We start from the raw sequence: 21307 nt of genomic DNA on the forward strand, positions 1-21307 counted from the left end.
TACATATGTAAAGTGACGGTACTTCTTGCGCTGAATGCGGTTTAACTGCACTTCTATTTTAACTTTTTTCGAAATAGCGATCGAAAGAGCACTTTTAGGGGTTTTCACTCATTATTCTATTTACTAGAATTTATTTTCAGTCATTTTATTCACTTCCGGTAGGATTCTTTAAATTATTCATTTCTTTCTAATCAGTCATTGATTGACTAAACTTTAATTATTTAGTTCCAGTTATAACTGCCTCAATTTCTGTGAAAATTTGTAGCTTTCTCATGCAAGCTTTAATTACTATTTTTTCGTTGGGGCATAAATATGGGTCAACTTAATCTAAGCACGGTTACCTTCACGGTGATCTAAAACTCATAGGAGCTGAAAGGAAAATAGCGATTACTAATCCACCATAGAAACTAATCAACTGAGGGACGTAATGATAAGACCATCGCATATTGATATGTTTTTTGACATTGATATTTTTATTTTTGTTCAATATATTAATAAATTTCTTTCTATCTATAAAACCACCTAAATTCAAGTTTCAAACTTTGTGCAAAATATTTAAACATTCCTTCAATTTCCATAAAAATTACATACATAGAATTTTCAGAAAATGGTCGGTTATGCAGTTCTATAGGCTATAATTAAAAAATGTGTTATATGTAGTTCTCTTAATAGTTTCTTTGATTTTTGATGATTTTTTCTTTTACGGTTTTTAACCACTTTTTTATTATATGGAGAAAATACGCAGCACTGCATTTTTTATATGCAGAAAATGCCCAACATTGCATTTTTTATATGGAGAAAAAGCGCAACACCGCATTTTTTATGTGGAGAGAAAAAAAAATTGTTGGCAACTTAAAACTTCCACTTTATTATACTAAAATATAATAAGTTATAAAACAGCATACCAAAATTTTTTATAGAGCCTCAAATTAAAAACTGTGAAATGTTTTTATAAAATGTGATAAAAATTTTGTGGAACTTTTCTAATTTTTGTCCAAAGTCTGAAATTTGGATTTATATGGTTTTTGTTGTCAATGACTATCATGAAAAAAATGGTGAAAATGTTGAGGTAAAATTGTTTTGTCACAGGTTTATATGCATATATCTATGTATATACATACATATTGACGGGAACTTCCTTGATGTTGTTCTATCGCGTGATTTTTTAAAAGCTTGAGAACTTAAGCTGATAACACAAAACAGAATTATTGGTACAGTTACATGGACCATACGATCAGTTAAATTTTTTACTAGTTTTTCTAATAAATGTAAGTAATAAATTTAAATGAACCCAAACAGCAAAAATGAGACGCAAGCGAAGGTGATTCGACGTCAATTCTCGCACGAGCTGTAATTTATAGGCACGTAAGTAAATTCTTCACTTAGTTGAAGGGCAAAGTCCAAAAAGTTGAGAACGACAACGAATCGTCATTTCGGCTCAGCTTCATTTCGCCCTATAAACTTAGTTTATTCGATTTATTTTTTTCAAAGTGAATTTCCACAATTGGGAAATGTTGTTCTGGCGTTAAACGATTCATGAAGACTTGCCAAATTTTACAGAACTTTTCTGAAGAAAAATATCAACACAGTTTGTCATTCTTAGCTGTCAAACCATAGTTATCGATATTGACAGTTCTCATGCAGCTAAAAAAAATACCCGATATCCACAGTTTTACGGCGACTCCAAACCGTATATGACCATTACGAGATGCTTTTTCATGGCAGAAATGATTTGGGGAGTTAGCCTTCGCTTGCCGAGGGACGATTGCCATTGGAAAACATTTTCTAGAATTTGATGTTTTACGTTTCCGATGGGTAGCGAACTCGGATGCACCGAATGATACTCACGCGTAAATCAACTCGACTATGGCAGGAAATTCGACGTATAAGTATTATGTGGACAGATTAAACGGCAAAAATGCAAAGGGGTCACCAATAGATATCTAACTGCTGGTCTGAAGAAAACAACAACATCCCGAAATCTTGCTGCGGCCATAAAACTATATGTAGGCAGGAGGACTGCAGAACCATCAATAATAATACGTTTATTTTGACTACCTGGCAAAGACTTGATTGTAAAGAGCTTCTATAGATTCATGAATGAGCAAATTCATGGACAAAGAAGAAAATGTATAGCCTAACCTTTATGAAAAGCGAGGGAGAATTGCGAATGCGGACAAGACGAAAGACTCAATCTACTCATCTACAAGGTGGCACATATTTAAAAAAAAATTCTTTTTCCGGAGTATTTATAATTTTTGCAGATGGCGTCGTACGTCAGTCATATTTGATAATTGTGAGTTAAACAGTTGTGGTATACAAACAAAAAGCAATGGAGCGCGTGAAGATAAAACTAAAGATTTCCATCACTGAAAACCAATTTTTTTACGTTAATAGAAAAGCTTTTTTTTTATGCAGTAAAACACTTACTCAAAAGCAAAAGTGGGTGATTAATTTTGCGCCACTTTGTACATACTTAGTCTGCTATATCTATCTCTATCTTACTTCGAGCTCTCCGAATACTTCATAACGAACAGAACCCTCGACTAAAGCAATTGAGTTTAATGGAACAGCGAACCAAAAGTAAAATTTACTATGGCAATATACAAACTATTTTGGTTCTAGGTTAGAACTAATGATCTGCTATGAAGCAACAGTCGATAGAGTAGATCGAAGTAATCAAAGCTCAATCCGATATACTGTGAGGCTTTGGTTGATATGTGAATACCAAAGGGAATACGATAAGGAAGGTGGGAAGTTCGATAACTGGAAATTGTAATACTTCACAGAAAATTCTGTTTTTACATATTTATTAGGTATCAAAATGTTCTTTACTTAGCATCATGAACCTTATCCATATTCATTATCCAATATAGAAAAATTCTTCACTTTACATTAACTGATGAACCTTATCTATATTAAAATCTTTTCTTGATGCTTCGAACCACGCAAAGGGAACGACAACGTACAACATATGGACTCCAAATTTGGAATGAAGAACTTGTCCGCCTCGAAAATGCTCCTTTAGAACTCATTGCTGAGCAGTAATTCTTGTTTCAGAACTGCTGCTTTAGAACAAACTGAGCTAACTTCGATTACTAATTTTTGCCCCATATGGGGTTGAGGGCAAGGTACACATTTGAGTAAAAAGTTGAAGCTAAACGGACAGTGCTGCCAATATTATATCCCCGAATCCCGACAGAATTTAGACGTAACCAATAGTAGGTATGAGACCAGTACGCGAATAAAAAGTATGGGAAATTATTTAAGGGATCTAATACCAGCCAAACAGCTTTTCTAACTTTGCAATTATCACAAGCTGAAAAAAAATTTTCAACATTTATTAACGGTAAGTGAGCCAATCTGATCACTCGATTAATTCAAAATGCGGCATCTACTAAGGCACTCTCAAAAACAAAAATACTACAGGTCGAACACTGATCCTTCAGTGAACTATTAGCCGTTTTGGGACAGTTACGAAGCCTTGTAAAAGGATTTCTGTAGGATCCATAAAGTTGAGGGTGAAAGATGGTACTTTCAATGCATACTGTGCAAGTACCCTGCACTTCAAATAAGCCGCTTCAGATTTCTGGAAAACCATTTCTTTGATGACCTAATTTATTTAGACACAGACGCGCTAGAGTGAATTGGACTCGCCGAAAGATTGAGATGCTTGAAGAATAAATGGAGAAAAGTTCAGAAAAATATTTTCAGGTTGTCACAATGGTTCTCGGTGGGTATGAACTTCTTCTAAGAGTAGTTTATATCCCCCAACTTAGGCTAAGAAGTGTTTCAGATTTGTCGTAACGAGCGTGATAGAGACAGATTATACAATTTGTTATTGAGGTGGAAAAACTGATACTATTGGCCAATAAAGCCGAAACCAAACAAAGTCCAGTTTTCTGTCCGATCATGAACTTTTTTATTTTAAAATCAAAAAAACAAAAACAAATTATAATTTAAAACTATTTATTTTTAAATATTATTTTTCTTTTTTAATTTCTGATTCTTTTCAGATTTCAATTTTTCATAATTTATAATTTTTAATTTCTTTATAATTTATAATCTCTTTATGTTTTATAATTCACAATTTTCTTATTTTTAAATTATAATTTTTTCATAATTTATAATTTTTTTATATTTGGCATTTAATAACAAAGCGTTCCTTAGTATCACTCACGACCCTGTGGCACGTATTGTTAATTTTTTTTCAAACGAATAAACTGCACTTCATCGCAAATCTTCACAAAACAACCCCGTCGCACTACACCTTCACACAAACAACGTAGCCAATAGTACACCAATGGTAGCAAAATATTTGTCACTTTACAATCACTTAGGGTTATCACGTGGAACACGATCGGCCACAGCGTGACACATTGTACTAATAATTCACAAGGCAATAAAAAACAAGAAAGGGTTAACACAATTCATACATGCCGGTCTTTTTGGCAAAACGCGAAAAATCACAACAAAAGGCATGAACCCAAAAAGATGCACAAAAGCTTCAAAAGCATGCAACGGTTCGCGCTATTGTCGCCAAAAAATTTATTTGTCATTTTTTTCATTCATTTCTGCAATTTTGTTATAGCAACTTTGGCACTCGACTACGGCGAAACACGAACTTACTTTCCAGCGTACGCCTGCTCAGAGCCGTCCACACGGTTTTAGTCTACTTCGAAGACTGATTTGCGTTGCGCTTCAAAAGCGGAGATTTGCGGCCCAGAGTCAATGAATTGTCGAGACTACTGTTGTTGCTGCTGCTGTTGCCATCAGGTATTGGTAACTCTGCTGCCGGCAGCTTATGGCCATTGTTGCTGGCTGTTGTTTCTCCGCTGGCAAACACGCCTATTCCAACTCGATGCTCGCCACTGTATGGAGTTGTACAATAAGCAAAGCTTGCTGCCCAGCTTGTTTTCTTGCTGTTGTTGCTTGATCTTGATTTTCGCTATATTGGCTTTGTGCAGCATTTCGTTTAGGTTTTTTGTTGTTTCTTCAGTTTTTTCTCGCCTTCGCTTCGATCTTCGACAAATTCACATTGATATCTTTTTTTGGTTTTTTTTGTTTTTTGTTCCTCTACCGCATTGCCGCTTTCACCCCCTTTCTGGTTTTCTTTGGTGGTTGGCTGTTAAAAAATTGCAACACATCATTTTAAGTGCAAATTAATTGTTGCAGGAAATACAGCGACTCCCAAATTTGTTCAATTGTATGCGAGTAGGACTTGAAGTTGGTTGTCGCAGTTTGCCTTTTTGTAGTTGTTGACTAGTCGTCTGTTTTTTCTGTGTTTGATTTAATTGTAGGTTTTCACTATTTCGTGAGGCGAAGGAAGTTGGTGATTGAAGTGCGAATGGTTTTATTTTTTTTTTACTTTTAGTTACCTAAGTATATATTGACATACTTCCATGATGGTCAGCGAAAAATTAACATTCAAGTAATGAGTAGGTAGAAGATTTATAATTTTTGCACTGCAGTATGCAAACAGACCAGCAATAGAGCGCGTAAAGGTCAAAATAAAGATTGCAATCACTCTAAAGCATTTTATTTTTTTATTTAGTATCTAAAAAAATTATTCAAAAATTGGATCATTAATTTCGCGCCATCTTGCATATATAAATGGTGAACTCCAATATACAGACATAAATGACAAAATTTCTTCTGAATGATTCCTCTAAGAGTGCTGATGTTTTAATGATACCACATACAAGTAAGTAACGACAGGTGAAGTGTAAAGTGTTAAAATGAGTTCCATGATGTTGATGGTCAATGATAGAAATATGGCTAACAATTATTTGACACAATACGAGTATATGAGCTTCGTTCCATCATAAGATTATGCAATCATATTATAATTTGTTGACTACTCATTTGTAGAATATTAAAAACCTTAAAAAATGTTGACATTTAAGTTAATTTTGTTAATTTTAGATTTTTCGAAATTTTGAAAGTTTTCGACATTTTTTGTTTCTAAATATGTGGAGAAAAATTTAAATTTTTGGACTCATTTATTTTTCTTCTCTTTCAAATTATAGGTATACTTTTTTTTAATCCTGAAAAATTTTTTTCAAATAATTAGGTATTTAAAGTAAAAAAAAAAACTGGTTAAATTTTTCTTTCTAATACATAGATTCTAATAATTTTCATTTCTAAATTTTTTTACTTATTGGATATTCAAATTGTCCAAAAATTTGTACTTTTTTTAAGGGTAGTTAAATTTTAAGGGCCGGTGTTGAATATAAACCACACCTAAACGTCAAGTTTTTTTCTGCATTTCATTTCATATTTTTCAATTTCAGACTAATTCAATTTGAATCATGGAAAGATACATAATCAAGCAACGCGTTAAAGTTATTCAGGCTTATTATGAAAACGGGCGTTCAAATCAAAATACATATCGCGCACTTCGTGATTTTTTCGGTTAATTTAATCGTCCAAATGTGCGTACAATCGGAAAAATTGTGCAAAAGTTTGAGCAAACCGTCCACCTCAACTCGTCATCGTGCCCAGCAATTGCAGCTCTCACGCTCGTCGTTAATGAAGATTATGCATAAAGACTTGCATTTACATGCTTACAAGGTGCAATTGACTCAAGAACTAAAACCTCCTGACCATTTCAAGCGTCGTCAATGGTCAGAATGGTGGCAGGAAATGGCAACAGTGAATGACCAATTTTCGAAATCGACAAAATCATCTTCAGTGACGAGGCACATTTTAACCTCAGTGGATTCGTCAATAGGCAGGATTGCCGCATTTGGGCGAATGATAATCCAAGAGTGATTGCCGAAAAACCAATGCACCTACAAAGAATGACTGTTTGGTGCGGTTTATGGGCCGGCGGCATCATTCGGTCGTATTTTTTCCAAAATGAGGCCGGTCAGGCAGTTACTGTGAATAGTGTTCGCTATCGTGAGATGATAACGAACTCTTTATGGCCCGAATTGGAAGATATGAATGTGAACGATATGTGGTTTCAACAGGACGGTTCCACTTGTCACACAACTAACGAAATAATGGCTCTTTTATGCGAAAAATTTGGTGGTCGAATAATCTCACGTCGCGGCGATGTCAATTGGCCGCCAAGATTATGTGATTTGACACCGTTGGACTTCTTTCTTTGGGGTTATTTGAAAGAAAAGGTGTACGCCGATAAACGTCATCGAAAATTTGAATCATCGGATGGAGGTGTGCCGTCGAGGCCGCAGCGGCCATTTGCCCGAAATTTTGTTCCATAAGTAATTGAGCCATACCAATATTAATAATAAAGAGAAATGAGAAAATTTTTCCTAAAAAAATTGTATTTTATTCAAAATTAACACCGGCTCTTGAAACTTAACCACCCTTTATATAATTTAATTTTTCTCAAATAATGGGATATTGATTTAGGGTTTTTCAGTAAGAGCGCTTCAACTTTTGAACTTTTTTGAATAAAACATAAACGGTTTGACTTTTTTAACTAATTTTTTTTTTATTATCGAGTTTGAACATATACATTTAAGTATGAAATTCGATTTCTTTTGCATGACCACCGCGTGCACGTTTTACGAAGTCCAATCGTTGAACCCAATTTTCGACCACTCTTTTGCATAAATCGGCCGAAATTCCAGCAATTTCGCGTTCAATATTGACTCTGAGCTCACAAATCGTCGCCGGCTTGTTACTGTAGACCAATGACTTCACATAACCCCAAAACGGGACGGCTTGTTAAATGGACCGTAAAATGGCCGTAATGCTCTTAAAGTAGCAGCAACAGAACGATTATTTTCATAAAAAATTTGCACGATTTCCAATCGTTGCTCAAGTGTGTAGCGTTCCATGATGAAATGTATACTAATGAAGTTTACAAATAACAAGCGAAAAATAAAAAATATTGCGTCGTTCGCCCTCCCTATCGGAAAAAAGTTGAAGCGCACCTATTGAATAACCCATATGTTTTTAAGTTTGAAATTTTGTTTTAATTTCTAATGCAATTCCCTCCTAAAGTATTTGAAATTATTAGGTCCTGATTATTTTTCTGTCGCATTCAAATATTTAAATATATATTAAATATTTTTTTAATTTGGGTATACGTTATAAGTTTTCTCGTATAAGTTTAGGTGTTAAGTTATTTTTACATAATCGGATATTGAAATATTTTAAAGTCTGTACAAATTTTTTTATTTCAAAAAATTTTTCATTTATTCGGAACTCAAACTTTGCTCGCAACGGACCAATTTCGTGGTCTAAGTGGCGTCGCTGTCTCTATGTGCGATGCGACTGAGAAAACTCAAATTTTCAAAAAATCTATAAATTATTTCTTTTAATTTCTAATACTATTTATATATTTTTAATTTTTTTTTCATATACTCAGATATTGAAATATTTTAAACTCTGTGACATTTTTTTTAACTTTTAATGCTGTTTTATTCTAAAATATTTCAAACTATTAGGTAGTTAAATTTAAAAAAAATTCTGTAATATTTTTCATTTACTAAGAAATATATTTTTTTAATACATTTCAAAAATTAGGTATTAAGTTTAAAAAAATTACCAACTTTGACCATTTATTTTTAGATTTTTTTAAATTATTAGATATTTAAATATTTTTAAAAATACATACTTCTTTTAAATTCTGGCATAGTATAAGTTTTCTAGGATACAACTTTTAGTTTTAAATTTTCCTAGTTTTCAAGCTTTTTTCCAACTAATCGGATATGGAAATATTTTTAAGTCTAAAAAATATTTTTTTTTTTATTTCTACTACCACTTATTTTTCAAAAATTTTTAAATTATTAGGTACAAAAATTTTCGAAAAATCTGCAAATATTGTTTTTTTATTACAAAAAAAAATTTTTTACTACCACTTATTCTTTAAAAAATTAGAAATTATTAGGTACAAAATTTTTCAAAAAATTTACAATATTTTTTTTAGATGTCTATTAGATGTCTTTTAGATATCTATGTACTATATATTTAAAAATTTTTTTTCAAACTATCAGATATTGAAATATTTTAAAGTATGCAAAAACTTATTTTCTTTCTAATATCTTTTATTATTTAAATTTTCAATTTGTTGGGTACTTAAATTTAAAAAATAGGTACTAAAGGGTGAGCTATAGGAAAGTTTTTCAAACAAACACACGTAAAATTCAGAAAAAAGCATGAAATTTTTATTTAAATCGATATTACAATCCATATAATTTAATGTTTGAAGACTGTTTCATGCAAATGTTGACCGCGACTGCGCTTCAAATGGTCCATCCGCTTACTCTTTTCAATGTTTCGGCCGGTATCTCACATATAAATGCTTTAATGTTGTCTTCCAGTGCGTTTGTCTGAATAGACATGAGCTTTAACATAGTCCCACAAAAAATAATTTTAAGGCGTTATATCGCACGATCTGGGTGGCCAATTGACAGGTCCCGAACGTGAAATAAAATGTTCCCCGAACTCGCCTCTCAACAAGTCCATTGTTACGCGTGCTGTGTGGCATGTGGCACCTTCTTGCTGAAGCCACATGTCATGCAAGTCAAGCTCTTGGGCAAAAAAAAGTTGGATATCATTTTACGGTAGCGCTCACCATTCACAGTTACGTTCCGATTCGCAGCATCTTTGAAGAAGTACGGTCCAATGATACCTCCAGCCCATAAACCGCACCAAACTGTGACCTTTTCTGGATACATTGGTAGCTATTGCAATTCTTCTGGCTGATCTTCACTCCAAAATCGACAATTCTGCTGATTTACGTACCCATTGATCCAAAAATGAGCTTCGTCGCTGAACACAATTTTTCGATAAAAAGTGGATCTTTGGCCGACCTTCCAAGAGCCCATTCACCAAAAATTCTGTGTTGGGGTAAGTCGTTCGGCTTCAATTCTTGCACCAGCTATATTTTGAAAGGCTTCACACCTAAATCCTTTCGCAAAATTTTCCACGTTGTTGAGTAACAGAGGCCCAATTGCGACGAATCGATAATTGATGGTCATCATTAACACTGGCCGATACAGCTGCGATATTTTCTTCAGTTCGCACTCTACGTAACGTGTTGGTGGTTTGATGTCTAATAATGTAAATTTGGTTCTAAATTTAGTCACAATAGCTGGAATAGCCGCTTCAGTGGGTCGATTAAACTGACCATAAAATGGAAAAAGCGCGCGATAGACTTTCTTAACAGAACACGCATTTTTTTAATAAAATTCAATGATTTGCAAGCGTTGTTCGTTTGTAAGACGATTCATGGTTAAATTATAGACCAAACTGAAGATGTTTAAAAAGATAATAGCTAAAAAATCACCCTTTATACATTTATATCATTTTAAACTTAAGAATTTTTTTATTTAAAGAAAAATAGGTCATGTTTTTTTCTTAACATAGTTAAATATTTAATATGTTTGTAATTTTATCCCATTTTTTGATTTATTAAAAACAAAAAACTAATTTAGTGCCACATTTCATGCTGGTAGTTTGGGGACGGTGACTCAAAGTTTTATTTCGCTGACTACCCAGATCTGTACCCCTAGGAAACCGCATTAATCGCCCAACCGATAATCAACCAAATTTTTTTTAAAATCTATTCCAAAATTCAATTTTTACCAACTAGTCTAATTATTCTGAATGTTAAATGACACTATTACTTAAACTCAGAATCAGTGCTCTGATTATTATCTTTTGTCGATCATCCTGTGGGAGAAATTGATTGTACCTACTTTATCAAGGAGAAGAAGAAGTAAAGTTACAGAAATTAGAGAACAATATTTTACACAAGACAAGACAGGCGTATTTGCGTTTTTTTTTTTTGGTAAACTGTTTACCTTAGTATTCTCATTATATGTTTCGTACCCCATGTTAAACTCTTTTTCATCTCAAGACACATATCCATCTCAACTGACAAACATGCACTCGTTCCAAATATTATCTACGGGCATTGCAGCATATCACTTAAAGAATTAAACAAGTCTGCAAATGGAACTGGCCTACATAGTTGAACCATTTCAAGAGCAAGTGACCGCATGAGCCCACTGCATGGAAAAAGAAGGAAAAGTACAACAAAACATTGCTGCATTTCTAGCTTTAACAAAAAAAATCAAGCGGAAGAAAAGGCAATCAAACTCATTCAAAGATTCACAGACCGACAACGGGCACGGCAGCCGAAGAAATTAACACAAATGAGTGGAAAAATATGGCGAACTGAAGTAACACTAATGGAGCAAATGAGTCAAACAATTACAACAACAGAAACAGTTGCCACAAGACATGTGCACCCACATTGCATATATGTAACTAAAATGCAACAACTACAAGTTGCCACCACGGTTGCATGGCACTCGCACTACCGGAGCACTCGTAATTGTAACTGTGACAATTGACATGCGGTAAGAACTAGTCTTTTGCGCTTTGACTATTTGTTGTGGCCATAAATTGTTTTGAGGACAACCAGTTCGACCAAACATAGATATTATTTTAGCGCGCATTTTGCGGCAAGCACTGTGCTGTAAGCGATGCAGCGGCGGCAGCGGTGAAAAAAGATTGATGGCCACATTTAAAGCGCGCTAAATCAAAGTGTCACATGTACATATAGGAAAATATGTGCCCATGTATGTATGTATGTATGTGCCAAAGCTCTGCGCAAAAAACTAGACTGCCGAGCTTGTATCGTTGTGCTGCAAAATGTTGCTACTTGCATATGAATGAGACTAACTGCATAAATGGGTTTGCAGAGAAGGAAATATTTTCCCCTTTTTTATGCCAGATAAGAGAATTGCGAACTACCTTTTGCGCAGTGGAACAATAATTCTGCCTTTACCATTTGAGAATTTACCGTTATCTTATCAGGTAGTATTTCTAGTGCCCCCTTTTGTGGCACATTATAGCTTTCATGTATTTTAAAAGAAAGCTTTAGAATGCAATTGCAGAAACCATTTCATTCAAAGAACAAATAGAAAAAAGAATACCGAATTTATAAACCATTCCTTGTAGTACAGGAGATCTGTGGTTCCTCTGTTTTTCGTAGATACAGAGTGAGTGAATTATTCTACTTCATTACTCTTCTTCTTCTTCATACTTAACGATTGCATACCAAGTGTTCCAAGCAATTAAAAATGGAGCGATGATCCAAGTATGCTGGACATTGTCATCGATTTTTCTGAAAATTGGCTTATTTTTAGGCTGGAGTTTAATAAAAAGTAAATTGGAAAAATTTTGAAAATACATTTATAATTTTGAAATTTTTTTTATATTGAAAAATTTTATATTACGGTTTTTTTAAAGTGAAATATCATCGGTAGGTACTCTTTAACATTAAATAATTTTTTTATCAGTTTTTTAGAATAAAATAACTTTAATCAAAAAATTTTTCGAGAATAATTTAATTTAAAAAAAAAATTATTCGAAAAAAATTTAATTCTTTTTGTTTGGAGAAAAATTTTATATTAAATAATTTTTTAATTAGTTCTTTAGACTAAAAAAACTTAAAACAAAAACAAATTATTGGAGAAAACTTAATTTAATTTTTTTTTTTTTTGAGAAAAATTTTATATTAGAGTTTTTTGTGAACTGAAGTGAAATATCTTCGGTTAGAATAAATTAACTTCAATTTTTTATTGGAAAAAATTAGATTTTTTTTTGGCAGAAAAGTATTTTTAGTTTCTTTCTAAAAAACACATCCTCCAAGATTTTTCTCTTATTGTTTTAGTAGCTTATTTTATTTATCTTATTAGGTGAGACAACGCTCAGTAATTCCTAAATGTTTCATAGTGAGATTGCCATACATTTATATTCAAATATGTAAAGCTGACCAGTGACATAACAACATGGAATTGGGATGAAAAGTTTGCAAAATTTTTTGCAATTTTTGTATGTATTTTTAGTATTTTGTTAAACAGTGAGCCATACCCACGATGGAGAGAATAAGTAAAGGTGAGAGGTGGTGCCTATCGTGGTACCCTTACTTTGCTCTCAGCGAATTCGACTGATATTGTCGATTTTCGTAGCATCATCCTAGTGCCATTGGTGATCAGTGTAACCCGATAACCATTTTCGTTACGTGATTTAGTATTTTTTTCGTTTTCTAGATTGCGTTCTCTTCCTGACATTTTTCTAGCCTCTTCTAATTAAAATATGATCTCTATAATCGGTGCCAGTTGAACACACGAATTCCTTCTCCACGTGATCTTTCCGACGCAGAATAGACCTACCTCCTCCTCTGCTACCACCAGCTGGTACCGCATCGAATACCTTCAGAGCCGGAGCGTTTGGATGCACGACACGTTTGGATGCAGTTCTATTTAGCTTCCCTTTTTTTATCATCGGGCCACATCATCGGCTATCGCGATTATTTTGTTGTTAGTGTTTATTTCTGTGTTGGATATTATTTGTGTTGACATTTCTTTCCAAGTTTGTTCTTCTTCTTTTCCTTCGAGCAATCAAATCACTCTCTTACAACTGCAGTGTTACCTAGTTTTGGATGCAAAAAAGCACTAAAATGCCCATTTAAAGAAAAGAAAATACCAGAATTTTATTGGATAACTTAGAAAACTTTGTAGGCGCGGCAAAATATTTTAAATGTGCTATGGTTATGTACAATAGACTGCATTGGAAAAATCAGAGTTTTAAAAATCTATCTTTGTATTCAGAACTTATGTTAAGAGAATCTCTTGGAAACCGGCCGGAAACCCTCTTTTGTTATATTTGGGGTTATGTAACACGACAAGGTTCTCCTTGGTTCGTTATGGTTACTCTCCAAGCTTAGTTGTAGTTTCTTCAGTATTATCTCGTATTTTTTTGTTTATTTCTACTACAATTAGACCTCTAAGTCTTTAATTCATATTCAGTAAATTCAAAGTCTTTTTAATATTCATAAAAAAATGAGCAAAAAATGAGATTTGCAATTTCAAAACATCATAAGACACAACGAATTTTCGATAGCTCTAAACTCATCTCAGAGTTGCACTCATAAGCATTTTTTCTTTTAACTAGACACATTTTTTTTAACTTACAATTTTAGTAGCTTTAAGGGGGTATTCTAGTGTAGAGGCATGAATTTGAGGGGTTTCGGGAGCTATAAATAAAAATAAAAAATAATTTTAGTATACATTTTTTAATAAGATATTCATGAATGTTTTAAAAATACATAAAAATATTAAAAATCTCAAAAAACAAAAAAACTCAAAAAGCTATAAGTTGATGAAGGGGGGGGTTAACAAAAAATGGCGCGCCACACCTATAACGACTGCAAGTGTTCTAATCATCTGAAACAAAAAAATAAAAAAGATTATTAATCTTGATGAATGCTGCTACCGTACTTACTACAAAAAAGTCGAAAAAAAAAATGTTTTTGGCCAAATTACGGCTGCCCGAAAAAATGATAATTTTATTTACTACTTTTTGTTACTTTTCGGAATTTTTTAAAAATAGTAAAAATTTGTATTTTGTTTATAATAACAGTAAATACGATAGATATACATATTAAGAAGGCTCACACCAAATTTCAAGTAAATTGGTTAAGTAGAACCTGAGAAATCAAGGTAAACATTTTGAAATATATAAAGGGTGGTTAAATTTCAAGGGCCGATGTTGAATGTGACCCACACCTAAACGTCAACGACACCGTTGGACTTTTTTCTTTGGGGTTATTTGAAAGAAAAGGTGTACGTCGATAAGCCAGTAACAATTCAAGAGCTAAAGGATGAGATAATTCGGCACATTAACGGCATAGAACATCAATTATGTCTCAGCGTCATCGGGAATTTGGACCATCGGATGGAGGTGTGCCGTCGAGGCCGCGGCGGCCATTTGGCCAATATTTGGTTCCATACGTAATTGAGCCATACCAATATTATCATAATAAAGAGAAATGGCAATAGTTTCCTAAAAAAATTGTATTTTATTCAAAATCAACACCGGCCCTAGAAACTTAACCACCCTTACGTTTCGAGAAAAACGCGTTTAATGTCTTGGCTGCAATTACACCCTGTGGCGTTCCAGCCGGGCCAGTTTAGAAGTCGTGACAGTAAAATAGCTATATCTCTGGAAATAATTAAAATTTTAACAAATCTCTTTAAGGAAATATTCTTGAAAGGTTAAGCTTTGAGAATATCAAAAAAACATTCGAATTTCTACACTAGAATACCCCCTTAAATTAAAACAAAAAAAAAAAAAAAAAAAAAAAAAAAAAAAAAAAAACACCAAACTCAATCATTTTCGCATTTTTGGTATGAAAAAGTACAATTTCTTGCGAAGAACAAAGAGTGGGCAGCACTGCACAAATAGACAAGTGTGACGCCACGCACTTTCTGATGGGCGCAATCTTCTAGTTTCTATCATTCTTAGAACTCTACCTTTATACAAAAATAATGAATATTAACAAAAAATAAAATCAATGGGTTGAGGTGCTATATTTTTTCTTTATAATTCTAAATCATTTCTGTACGAATTTTTTTTATCCATTATTTCTATGGTACTACTTCCCTATTTATCATATATTCGCTCAATCTGACCTTGTGAACTATCCTGACTTACTTTTGGCATTCGGTCTTCATGCCAAGTGAAAAGCTTAATCCCACTTTTGAACTTAATCACAAGTTTAATTTTATTTTTACAGCCAGTGCTTCAAACGAGTAATTGACAGCACTGATCAACCTCTTCTAGAGGGGGAAAATTCACATTACAGCTCAACAAAAATTTTACAGCGAGTCATCCGACTGAGCTGAAATGATTTGTGGATAAACAAGTTCTCGCAGATTGAATGTGAACGGACAACATATCAAAATATTTGGCGATGTTGAACGGCAAAGTAGAATAGGCAGTAACGAGATTGCATAGAATGTACGTATGTATGTATGTATGTGTGTAGTTTAGCAACGGCATAGTAAAGCCTCAAGTCGATGGCGCGCTCAAGTGCGCTAGTGCAGCGTCTGAGAGACAAGTAAAATCAAGGAAGAAAAAAACAAAACGAATGTGATTAAGATCATCCGCAATAAAAAGTAATAAAGGCTGAACTATAAAGATCAGTAAAATAGATATCGCAACTAATGAGCATTCGATACTTGTAGACGAAGATTTTGAACCCAGTTTGTGCTGGACCTGCTCTCACGTGCAACTGCGTTTAATAAAGTACCTGGAATGCTTTTATTTGTTTTGCTCATAAATGTTGCAACATTGAATATTCGAAATTCAATGAAGATCGACACTTAAATCTAGCTGGCGGCTAGTTACCGGTGGTATAAAAACAAAACTTGCTATCATACATTAACTGTAAAAACTTCCTGTTTTAACTAAAGAAAAAAACGTGTAAAAAATTTTCAAATTATTTTATTGCATCAATTACGTCACATTGCGGTTCAATGTGTTCAGACAGCGATCGACAACTGCAAACACATACCCACTATCGTCAATATTGTGTGTGTGTGTGTGTGTATATGTCAGACAGTTTTCGCTCGCTTCTCCTCTGCCACATTGTGCGAGTATTGCACCAATAGTTGCAACCATACCCGTTTTCCATTCATCATTCTCCTACAATTCATAATCATTTCCATTCATTGATCAGCATTGATCGTTAGCGGTTCAGTGATTAACATAATTGAATGGTGGCTAAATTGTGTGATCGCGCCACGAATGAATGAGTTTTGTTGGAGCAGTGCAATATGCAGTAGTTAAGGCAGGAAAACATGTGGCAAGTTCGATTATTGTCATTTAGTGGTTCATTGTTTGACTTTTACACCGTCGTAACTGCCGCAAATAATTGTACATGACAAACACTCGGTTGTTTCCAGGTTCGATGCCCACTGTGCGTATTAAACAGCAAATGATAACATCACCTTCATAATTTGGTGCTATGACTTTGTGTGAGCTTTGACCTGCTGCAGAATACGACTCCATTTTACCCGATCCTTGGCTGATTCCAGCCAGTTGTTGACATTTCCACATGTCGTTAATCTATCTTGGTTTGGGTCTACCTCTAGCTTTCGTTGTAAATGTTTAAGCGTCTATTATTTTTCGTTGAGCTCTCGTTGCGTCTATTCTTATAGTATCGACTAGACGTCTTAGGTTGGGTTAGGTTGAAGCGGTTGTCCATTGTAGGACACACTCAGGCTCATGGCCCATTTTGATGCCGTGTGGGAAACTAGCCCTTATCCCTCCTGAAACCAATGTGTACTATTAAAAAATTTCGCAAGATCCTTAATTTCGGCAGAGCCGAGGTCTTCGCCCATTCTCTGGGCGTGCCTAATCAGTCTGTTAATACTGTGCTTATCTCTTCTTAGTAGAAGTTCTGTGCGTTTAGCATTGACACATCTGTTGAGCTATTTTGCACGTGGCTTAGTTACACCATCTTTCATTCGCTACTCTTACAATTTCCTCGCGGATACGTAGTCTACATGTTTGCAAGGGTATACTATATCTATATCATTGTCTATGTACTCATCAGTCAATTGTAGTTCCCCTCAATGGCCAGGAACCCATGCTATCATTAGGTTAAATGACTCAGCCATCTCATTAAGAGATGCACGGCATTTCATGGCTACCTTGGAGGTTGTCGACTGCTTTGTGAGGGATTTTATCGCCGCCTGGCTATCAGTGAAAATGTGTCTTTTCCAGGTATCGCATCACACTGTACCAGTGTCACGACTTTTATTATTGCCATCAGTTCAGCCTGAAAGACACTACAGTAGTTGGGAAGCCGAAAACTGAAGAAGATCCCCAGATGCTCGGAATATACTCCTCCGCCCACCCTGAAATCGAGCTTTGAGCCACCTGTCTATGCATGGATGGACTCACCCTGTCTTACCACGTACCGTTCCCACTCTTCCCTCAAGGGTAGGAGGGTCACGAACGTTGTAGTGGCAATTATAGGCGGAACTGCATAGTAATCCTGTCTGGGAAGCCCCAACGTGCCATCCTCAAATACTTGGAGTTCGTTTTCGTCTTTTCCACTTATTGTCCATGACTCCGATCCGTAGCAAAGAATTAGTCGGACTACAGATTTATACAGCATAATTTTGCAAAGTCGGTTCAACAGCTTTGATTCGAAAAGTTTGATATAATAAGTGAGTAGAATGCTCTAAATGCCGCTTGTATACTCCCGTCGATTGTGATATTCATTGCCTTCTCGTGCCTTAGTTTAGAACCCAATTGCGTGAAACTTCGCACCGTTTAAAACTCATATGTCCGGAATTTGATTATGCTAGGTATCATCTTTTCTCAATCTCTTTCTATACCACAAAAACTATTTGATAGTGCACTAACGTGTTTGCTAATTATCCGCGTACGCGTATTCAATGGCATTACTGTTGCCATAAAATATTTTATTTTTATTTGAAGGCATTTATAAGTATTTATTATCAACTTCAATCTGCACCGCTCCTCTTCCCTACAAAACTCCATGCGACGCTTTTATTGTTCAAAGTATTTTTCTGTATTTTATTTCACGGCGTGCACCATTTGCTCTTTCACATCCTCAAAGAATTAAAATCGCTTTCGGTTCTATATGAAAGACTTCCAAGCATGTGCTTTATATGGAAGAAAATTGTCAACACGGTATACAAAAAAATTCTCAAAAATCAACGCAATTTTTGGGCGACTTCAAACTTCAACAAACTACACATAAATATGTTTTTTTGTTTTCTTTTTTCTTCTGAGAAATTGACCATTTCGTTCCTTATGAAAAACTTTGAAGCATGTGCTTTATATGGAAGAAAATTGTCAACATTGTATACAAAAAAAAATTCTCAAAAATCAAGCGACTTCAAACTTTAAAAAACCACTCATAAACATTTTTTTTGTTTGCAGATTAATTCTGCATTTTCATTCATATGAAAAACCTTACCAAGCATGTGCTTTATGTGGAAGAAAATTGTCAGCATCGCATCCCAAAAAAACAAAAAAAAAATCAAGGCAATCTTTGGTGACTTCAAACTTACACTTTGTTGTATTAAAATTGGATGGGCTATAAAATTGCATACTCGAAATTTTTCTCGTAATTCTGACTAGAAAGTTTGAACATTATAATGAGAACTTTTTTGAAATTTGTTGAGTTTCTGTGATTTTTATGCTAAGTTTGGAGCTTTGAGTTAGAGGATTCAGATGTTCCACGTAACATACATAGAACCCTTGAACACAATCTAAAATATAAGGGTTTTCTAGTTTTCTAGGCCTATTTCCCATAAGAACATGACAGGTAACCCCTCCTAAAATAAAGTTCTGACGTTAACTTTCATAGTTTTTTTTTTTTTTTTTTGTCCTCTACCAGAATCCATTGAAGGCCCTGCAATTTCCTTCAATGTCTCTATGTCCTGGAACCCACAGAGAACTGACTTTGAATACGGTGCTAATATCATTTCAAGCTGGATGGTCAGTACTGGAAATTAAAGAAGAAAAGGCGTGATAGGCGACGGAATGGAAATATGTAATGAAAAATAAAAAAAAAATATTCCGTTGGTAGAATATAAAAATAACTCTATTGAAAAACTACACTGTATAAATGATTTTGTAATGCATCGAGTTCTCATACAAACGTTTTTTTTTACCTGTGCACTCATATAAATTATAAAAAAATATATAAAAAGCATAAAAATAAATTTAAAAATATGTATGTATGTATATCAACATAATAAAAATAAAAGAAACTACTTCCCATACCGGGAATCGAACCCGGGCCTTCTGGGTGAAAGCCAGATATCCTAGCCACTAGACCATATGGGATATATAAACAACTCACCCAAAACCCATTCTACCGCTCAACGCTTACTCAGCATTCTCATACTATTCTTCGTCGTTTCGCATTGTCAACTGTTATACACAAGAGGTGAGAAAATAAACAATAACAACGTTATTTGTACGGAGACAAATTTACAGAAATGAGCAAATTTAGCGCAAAGAGAGACGTTGTGATTTTGTTCACAGTACTAGTAAATATGTCAACATAGTTTTTATGGTTTTATTATTTACCTCTGGCAAATAAAATATTACGAAATTATTTGATTTTTCTCTCTTTTAGTAGTTTCCCGTTAACTCTCACTGATTAATGTAATACAGTTATTCAATTACTCCCGGCCTAACTGTATCATTTGACACAAATTTGTCAACTGTCAGGATGGCCGAGCGGTCTAAGGCGCCAGACTCAAGTGTAAACTTGCCTGTTAAGTAGAAACGGGTTCAAATGGAGCTTTCTGGTCCTCTCTGAGGGCGTGGGTTCGAATCCCACTTCTGACAACAGCTTTTTTTGATGATTTCATTTTCATTTCTAAAAGAAATGATTTTTTAATTACATTGTTTTTTAATATTTGCTTACTTAAATGAAAAATAGGCAATACAAAAATTAAAATTTAATGTGGATATAAAATGAACTCGTTTTTCGCAACTAATTAGAAACACAAACGGGCACGAAAAATCGATTAAAGAAAACCAAACTTAAGCAAAATGTATGGATTTACAATAAAATAGTAATGACTAAGTAAACCAAAAATTATTCTATTCAAAGTGAACTTGAAAACATTATTGAAAAAATCAGAAAATTGCATTAATTGAACTGAAAATAGTTAGAAACTTTAAGTGGTTTTTTATGAAAATAAGTGCTTCGTCATATTTCAAAGCCCATGAGATACAAATGTTCAGTGACGTGATTGCGTCATCTGCTTTAACTTTATTCTCGCTACGATCATAATCTAAAGAATCCTTTGCCTCTGTTTCAGATAATTCAAGAGGTTCATCAATTCATTCATTCATTCAATTTATTAATTCCTTCAATCCATTCAATTCATTCTTGCTTCCTGTAATAGTAGGCATGCGCTCGCCTTGAATCCAATTTTCGATATATTCTTTGAACATTGAAGCTGTACTATCGATAACTCTCGATACTTTCTTCGGCTACAAACTCAGTACTCGTTAAAATTATTTATTAATCATTATAGCGAAACCACTTTGAACAAAAAGTTCTCGGAACAACCGCCAGGTGACGCTCTAATTACACTGAAAAGTCATTTTTTTATTAGGTTGCCACATCTGTGATTCCTACCAAACTTGTAATGCCATTGCTTGACATTTGTATAAGTTCCACCGTCTTGAGTAAATCTTCCTCTGCACGTGTTTTCAATTTTAACAGTTTTAAAAATGGATTTGAACTTGGAACAACGAGTTTGTATTAAATTTTGCGTTCAAATGTTTTTCATGGTGCGAAAACCTTAGATATGTTGGGAAACTATTTCGGTAGTGATACTTTAAAGAAAACAGCCGACACTCGTTTACGAGTGGCATGAAGGTTTCACAAGAGATCGTGAGTCCATTGAGGAAGACAAATGTACTGGCAGACCATCGACATCGAAAACTGAAGAAAACTTCAAAA

At 34.1% G+C, this 21307-nt stretch overlaps 2 non-coding genes across 2 annotated transcripts; one reads left to right on the forward strand and one right to left on the reverse strand.

The window, feature by feature from the left end:
* Positions 1-19596: 19596 nt before the first annotated feature.
* Trnae-uuc (transfer RNA glutamic acid (anticodon UUC)) lies at positions 19597-19668 on the reverse strand. The gene has a single exon. It is a non-coding gene; the product is annotated as a tRNA-Glu (tRNA).
* A 385-nt stretch (positions 19669-20053) lies between these two features.
* On the forward strand, positions 20054-20178 carry Trnal-caa (transfer RNA leucine (anticodon CAA)). Its single transcript has 2 exons — positions 20054-20091; positions 20134-20178. It is a non-coding gene; the product is annotated as a tRNA-Leu (tRNA).
* Positions 20179-21307: the final 1129 nt, after the last annotated feature.

Source organism: Anastrepha obliqua, chromosome 4, assembly GCF_027943255.1.
Source record: "Anastrepha obliqua isolate idAnaObli1 chromosome 4, idAnaObli1_1.0, whole genome shotgun sequence".
NCBI lineage: Eukaryota > Metazoa > Arthropoda > Insecta > Diptera > Tephritidae > Anastrepha > Anastrepha obliqua.